Source organism: Chiloscyllium plagiosum, unplaced genomic scaffold (assembly GCF_037043375.1).
Source record: "Chiloscyllium plagiosum isolate Xiang-an unplaced genomic scaffold, Cpla_swu_hap1 HiC_scaffold_51, whole genome shotgun sequence".
In the NCBI taxonomy this organism is placed as follows: Eukaryota; Metazoa; Chordata; class Chondrichthyes; order Orectolobiformes; family Hemiscylliidae; genus Chiloscyllium; species Chiloscyllium plagiosum.
The window spans coordinates 11354779-11361902 of NW_028270189.1; the positions used below are offsets into that span (position 1 = coordinate 11354779).

Sequence of the window (7124 nt, forward strand, 5' to 3'; positions counted from 1 at the left end):
CCATCAGCCTATTCCATCTCGCCCGACGGTACAAACATCGACGACATCTTTGTCTATATCTTGTCATCAATTTAAAGTGTCTTTTTTCCGTTTTCAAGATGTCGATTACGCTGGACAATAACGAGCTATCGGAAACAGAAAGGTGAAACATAGAACGGATTCAACTTTCAGTGCTGGACGCCACAGGGCCGCAGCACGGGTGGCTGTGGCTTGTTTCTGTAGTGTAGTGGTCATCACGTTCGCCTAACACGCGAAAGGTCCCCAGTTCGAAACTGGGCAGAAACTGTTTTGTTCTTCAACTGCAGCCTTTTACATGGACAAGAGCTGAGCTTTCTTGCATCTTTCCCATCTGCAAACCTGCCTTCGAATTTGCTTCAACAAATCTGTTCTCGTCGTGAAATGTAATGCAATTCCATTTAATTACAGTGCAAAGCGTTGTTAAGTTTTTCTCCAACCTGGTTCTGATCATATGCCATTCTGTTGGAGAGTGTAGTAACCGCCTTCTGATCCTTCCACGAAAAGCCGTAACGCATTTGCCTTCCTTGCGCAGGCGGCTCGCTTCAAAGACAGGAAAGAAGCAGATGCTCTGGTGTCACAGCGCACCACGAATTCCTGAACTTGTCTGTCTGTCAAATGTACCCCAAGGTCGTCTCAGAAAGACCTCATTTGGAAGCTGTCAATCGTTATTCACCGTGCGGGAATTGGCACCAGATATCCTGAATCATGTTTTGGAGCAATTCGCACGTTAGTGGCTCATTCAATCAGCAACAGCAATGAAAGAAATTGCACTCTCAGAGGAACCTTTCGACTTGCGCATTCATAGCGTCGCTATTATGAAGGTCCGCACCGAGATCTAAGTCATGTTGGAACTGAAACGGAGAAATCGACAGAGAGGCTACAGAATGACATCGCATCCATTTGGTTTTCTTTAAATCACTGACGAGCAGGAAAATGTAAACGGGGAGGGCGAGTGGGGAAGTGAGGCAGTTGCAGCTCTGGTGAAATTCCTTCTTTGTGATTCACTCAGCAACCAGAGACGTGAAGGTGAATCAGGGGTGAAAGCTCTTCACATCGAGAACAAAAAGCACTCAAGGGCAGTTAGCACCTCTTCTGGAGTGGGGGTGGGGTGTGGTAATTACCTTTTGACTTCTGTTACTATGTTCAGAAACTGGCTTTTAGATTGAGGTGAACAGAAACTGCATTTCTAAAAAGCACCACGGAATTTAGCAAAATTTTTTGAGTCGCTTCTCCTCGATTCCCACATAGGTTTCCAATTCAGTTGGTATCCATGTGGCTCATGTCCAGGAGTGAACGTCTCAGTAGCAAATTGCACGGTTAAGGTAAAAGGCAAGGAAAGTGGCATCTCGAACTGGCTCCGAGGTCAGAGCATTCTCTCAATGTGATCTGTCGTTCTCGGATTGTAATGCTACCTCCGGTTTTAGGGTGGAGAACATTCTTTGGGACTCCTATTCTGAAAAAAAAACACAGACACAGTGACTGAAACTATGCTGCACGGTATGATGCGGAACACGGCCTGCTCAGGTTTGTGCATTTTCCCTGTAGTCCGGTGTGTTTCGTGTTCCGTGTAAACGTGAAAGTCGTCCTGTTTCGAGCAATGGGTGAAATCATTTAGCAAAGCAAGAATGGAAATTCCAGTAATGTCAAGCAGCTCATGGTTATTTGACCAAATCATAAGCGAACCCATATTCTCACGCACTCACAGATACATTTGTAGCTGAAAAGAGTCTGAGAAGATAGACTGAGCTTACCATTGATTTTTGCCTGGATTGATGGGCTATCAATATCTGCTGCGAAATTGACATTGTTGCCGGGCACATCCCAGCAGCTGTGCGAGTCCGAGAGGAATCATGGAACCCTTTTCATGTGACTTTGCATCTGTTGTTATGCAGGAGCACAATTGGAAATATAAGAAAATGAGGCGGCGCCGCCGGCTGGTAGTGTGGCCGAGCGGTCTAAGGCGCTGGATCCAGGTTCCAGTCTCGAAAGGGGCGCGGGTTCGAAACCCACCACTGCAAATTCTGCTGATCAACTCCAATGCTGCAGCTTGTCCACTGTATATTGATGTTGAAAGCAAAAGTAAAATGGGTTTGCTTCGCAGGGAATTAACTGTGGTGTGGGATACTGCCAAATATTCCAAAATGTCTCTACTGTCATGATCGTGTTCGACTCCCGCGCGGAAAATCGCAAACAGTTGTGCCGTCCCAGGCAAGTTGAGCCTTTACTGGAACCGAATGGAGACTGTTATTTCATCGCTGTTGTGAAACGAAGTCCTACGGTGACTCTACTCGTTGTTATTTGGGTTTCTAGCTAATGGGAAAATCGTTCCAATGAATTTCGATGTCCTACCTTGTTGAATTTCTCACATTTCCTTCATTTCCGTCCTGGAAACATCAGAAGGGAAAGGTAATCTAATCGAGACTGTGATTGGTGAAATTCACTTTTTACGGCCAATTCTTATTGTGTTCTTTCTTTCTCTCTTTTCAGCATTGTCTGGAAAGTGGTGGTGCAGTAAGGCTGCAGCATGTTTGAAAGAGTCGTTTGGAAATGCCCCGTTGTTAGTTGTGAGATTACTTTATGACTCATGCCCTCGTACTGTATCACATTTAGCATTCATGCATCTCTGTGTCTGAAAATGCGTGAGGTATGCCAGTTTTGTTTGTGTTCCGTGTTAAATGCTTTCTGTTTTGCGATTCGCTCAATACATTTCGATTTAACAGGGTTTCTGAGGGAACTTCCAGCAGCCAAAATCCTCAGCTGAGGATCTGGGAAAATTTCACAGAGTATGGTCAGTCGGAGCTAAAGTAAGGAAGTCGTTCGTTTCTACAGTGTTTCACAATACTACCTTTCCCGTGAGCAGTCGAACAGACTAAATGATTGTGCCACAGACTGCGATGGCAAACTCCGCTGAAAAGTAATCATTTAAATCATTGGAAGCAACATGACGTTATTGGGGTACACCGTGGAAAAAAATACTTCGGTGGACCCCTCGTCCATGCTCACCACATAGCCAAAATTAAACAAGTCCCGTTCCCCAGCATTTGGCCCCAATCCCTCTAAACGCATCCTACCCAGAAACTCACCCGATTACCTTTGCAATTTTCTGAGTGTAATAGCCTCCTCCACTTCCTCTGGTAGATCATTCCAAACACGCACAACCTTCTTTGTGGGAAATGTGCCTCAGGTCCTTTGTCACTTTCAGCCCACTCACCTTAAAGCTGTGCTGTCGAGTTTTCAACTCACACCAACTTGGGTAAAACACGTAAGTACTCAGTTTACCACCCTTCCATAAGGTCATGTCGCAGCTGTTACGCTGCAGGGAAAGTTTATTCCATCAGCCTATTCCATCTCGCCCGACGGTACAAACATCGACGACATCTTTGTCTATATCTTGTCATCAATTTAAAGTGTCTTTTTTCCGTTTTCAAGATGTCGATTACGCTGGACAATAACGAGCTATCGGAAACAGAAAGGTGAAACATAGAACGGATTCAACTTTCAGTGCTGGACGCCACAGGGCCGCAGCACGGGTGGCTGTGGCTTGTTTCTGTAGTGTAGTGGTCATCACGTTCGCCTAACACGCGAAAGGTCCCCAGTTCGAAACTGGGCAGAAACTGTTTTGTTCTTCAACTGCAGCCTTTTACATGGACAAGAGCTGAGCTTTCTTGCATCTTTCCCATCTGCAAACCTGCCTTCGAATTTGCTTCAACAAATCTGTTCTCGTCGTGAAATGTAATGCAATTCCATTTAATTACAGTGCAAAGCGTTGTTAAGTTTTTCTCCAACCTGGTTCTGATCATATGCCATTCTGTTGGAGAGTGTAGTAACCGCCTTCTGATCCTTCCACGAAAAGCCGTAACGCATTTGCCTTCCTTGCGCAGGCGGCTCGCTTCAAAGACAGGAAAGAAGCAGATGCTCTGGTGTCACAGCGCACCACGAATTCCTGAACTTGTCTGTCTGTCAAATGTACCCCAAGGTCGTCTCAGAAAGACCTCATTTGGAAGCTGTCAATCGTTATTCACCGTGCGGGAATTGGCACCAGATATCCTGAATCATGTTTTGGAGCAATTCGCACGTTAGTGGCTCATTCAATCAGCAACAGCAATGAAAGAAATTGCACTCTCAGAGGAACCTTTCGACTTGCGCATTCATAGCGTCGCTATTATGAAGGTCCGCACCGAGATCTAAGTCATGTTGGAACTGAAACGGAGAAATCGACAGAGAGGCTACAGAATGACATCGCATCCATTTGGTTTTCTTTAAATCACTGACGAGCAGGAAAATGTAAACGGGGAGGGCGAGTGGGGAAGTGAGGCAGTTGCAGCTCTGGTGAAATTCCTTCTTTGTGATTCACTCAGCAACCAGAGACGTGAAGGTGAATCAGGGGTGAAAGCTCTTCACATCGAGAACAAAAAGCACTCAAGGGCAGTTAGCACCTCTTCTGGAGTGGGGGTGGGGTGTGGTAATTACCTTTTGACTTCTGTTACTATGTTCAGAAACTGGCTTTTAGATTGAGGTGAACAGAAACTGCATTTCTAAAAAGCACCACGGAATTTAGCAAAATTTTTTGAGTCGCTTCTCCTCGATTCCCACATAGGTTTCCAATTCAGTTGGTATCCATGTGGCTCATGTCCAGGAGTGAACGTCTCAGTAGCAAATTGCACGGTTAAGGTAAAAGGCAAGGAAAGTGGCATCTCGAACTGGCTCCGAGGTCAGAGCATTCTCTCAATGTGATCTGTCGTTCTCGGATTGTAATGCTACCTCCGGTTTTAGGGTGGAGAACATTCTTTGGGACTCCTATTCTGAAAAAAAAACACAGACACAGTGACTGAAACTATGCTGCACGGTATGATGCGGAACACGGCCTGCTCAGGTTTGTGCATTTTCCCTGTCGTCCGGTGTGTTTCGTGTTCCGTGTAAACGTGAAAGTCGTCCTGTTTCGAGCAATGGGTGAAATCATTTAGCAAAGCAAGAATGGAAATTCCAGTAATGTCAAGCAGCTCATGGTTATTTGACCAAATCATAAGCGAACCCATATTCTCACGCACTCACAGATACATTTGTAGCTGAAAAGAGTCTGAGAAGACAGACTGAGCTTACCATTGATTTTTGCCTGGATTGATGGGCTATCAATATCTGCTGCGAAATTGACATTGTTGCCGGGCACATCCCAGCAGCTGTGCGAGTCCGAGAGGAATCATGGAACCCTTTTCATGTGACTTTGCATCTGTTGTTATGCAGGAGCACAATTGGAAATATAAGAAAATGAGGCGGCGTCGCCGGCTGGTAGTGTGGCCGAGCGGTCTAAGGCGCTGGATCCAGGTTCCAGTCTCGAAAGGGGCGCGGGTTCGAAACCCACCACTGCCATTTCTGCTGATCAACTCCAATGCTGCAGCTTGTTAAAATGCTGTTTCGGTGTCCACTGTATATTGATGTAGAAAACAAAAGTAAAATGGGTTTGCTTCGCAGGGAATTAACTGTGGTGTGGGATACTGACAAATATTCCAAAATGTCTCTACTGTCATGATCGTGTTCGACTCCCGCGCGGAAAATCGCAAACAGTTGTGCCGTCCCAGGCAAGTTGAGCCTTTACTGGAACCGAATGGAGACTGTTATTTCATCGCTGTTGTGAAACGGAGTCCTACGGTGACTCTACTCGTTGTTATTTGGGTTTCTAGCTAATGCGAAAATCGTTCCAATGAATTTCGATGTCCTACCTCATTGAATTTCTCACATTTCCTTCATTTCCGTCCTTGAAACATCAGAAGGGAAAGGTAATCTAATCGAGACTGTGATTGGTGAAATTCACTTTTTACGGCCAATTCTTATTATGTTCTTTCTTTCTCTCTTTTCAGCATTGTCTGGAAAGTGGTGGTGCAGTAAGGCTGCAGCATGTTTGAAAGAGTCGTTTGGAAATGCCCCGTTGTTAGTTGTGAGATTACTTTATGACTCATGCCCTCGGACTGTATCACATTTAGCATTCATGCATCTCTGTGTCTGAAAATGCGTGAGGTATGCCAGTTTTGTTTGTGTTCCGTGTTAAATGCTTTCTGTTTTGCGATTCGCTCAATACATTTCGATTTAACAGGGTTTCTGAGATAACTTCCAGCAGCCAAAATCCTCAGCTGAGGATCTGGGAAAATTTCACAGAGTATGGTCAGTCGGAGCTAAAGTAAGGAAGTCGTTCGTTTCTACAGTGTTTCACAATACTACCTTTCCCGTGAGCAGTCGAACAGACTAAATGATTGTGCCACAGACTGCGATGGCAAACTCCACTGAAAAGTAATCCTTTAAAGCCGGTGGAAGCAACATGACGTTATTGGGGTACACCGTGGAAAAAAATACTTCGGTGGACCCCTCGTCCATGCTCACCACATAGCCAAAATTAAACAAGTCCCGTTCCCCAGCATTTGGCCCCAATCCCTCTAAACGCATCCTATCCACAAACTCACCCGATTACCTTTGCAATTTTCTGAGTGTAATAGCCTCCTCCACTTCCTCTGGTAGATCATTCCAAACACGCACAACCTTCTTTGTGGGAAATGTGCCTCAGGTCCTTTGTCACTTTCAGCCCACTCACCTTAAAGCTGTGCTGTCGAGTTTTCAACTCACACCAACTTGGGTAAAACACGTAAATACTCAGTTTACCACCCTTCCATAAGGTCATGTCGCAGCTGTTACGCTGCAGGGAAAGTTTATTCCACCAGCCTATTCCATCTCGCCCGACGGTACAAACATTGACGACATCTTTGTCTATATCTGGTCATCAATTTAAAGTGTCTTTTTTACGTTTTCAAGATGTCGATTACGCTGGACAATAACGAGCTATCGGAAACAGAAAGGTGAAACATAGAACGGATTCAACTTTCAGTGCTGGGCGCCACAGGGCCGCAGCACGGGCGGCTGTGGCTCGTTTCTGTAGTGTAGTGGTCGTCACGTTCGCCTAACACGCGAAAGGTCCCCAGTTCGAAACTGGGCAGAGGCTGTTTTGTTCTTCAACTGCAGCCTTTTACATGGACAAGAGCTGAGCTTTCTTGCATCTTTCCCATCTGCAAACCTGCCTTCGAATTTGCTTCAACAAATCTGTTCTCGTCGTGAAATGTAAT

The 7124-nt window shown here is 45.5% G+C and overlaps 2 non-coding genes across 2 annotated transcripts; both read left to right on the forward strand.

The window, feature by feature from the left end:
* The first annotated feature begins 212 nt into the window (after positions 1-212).
* Positions 213-285, forward strand: trnav-aac (transfer RNA valine (anticodon AAC)). Its single transcript has one exon. It is a non-coding gene; the product is annotated as a tRNA-Val (tRNA).
* A 3276-nt stretch (positions 286-3561) lies between these two features.
* trnav-aac (transfer RNA valine (anticodon AAC)) lies at positions 3562-3634 on the forward strand. The gene has a single exon. It is a non-coding gene; the product is annotated as a tRNA-Val (tRNA).
* The last annotated feature ends 3490 nt before the right edge of the window (positions 3635-7124 follow it).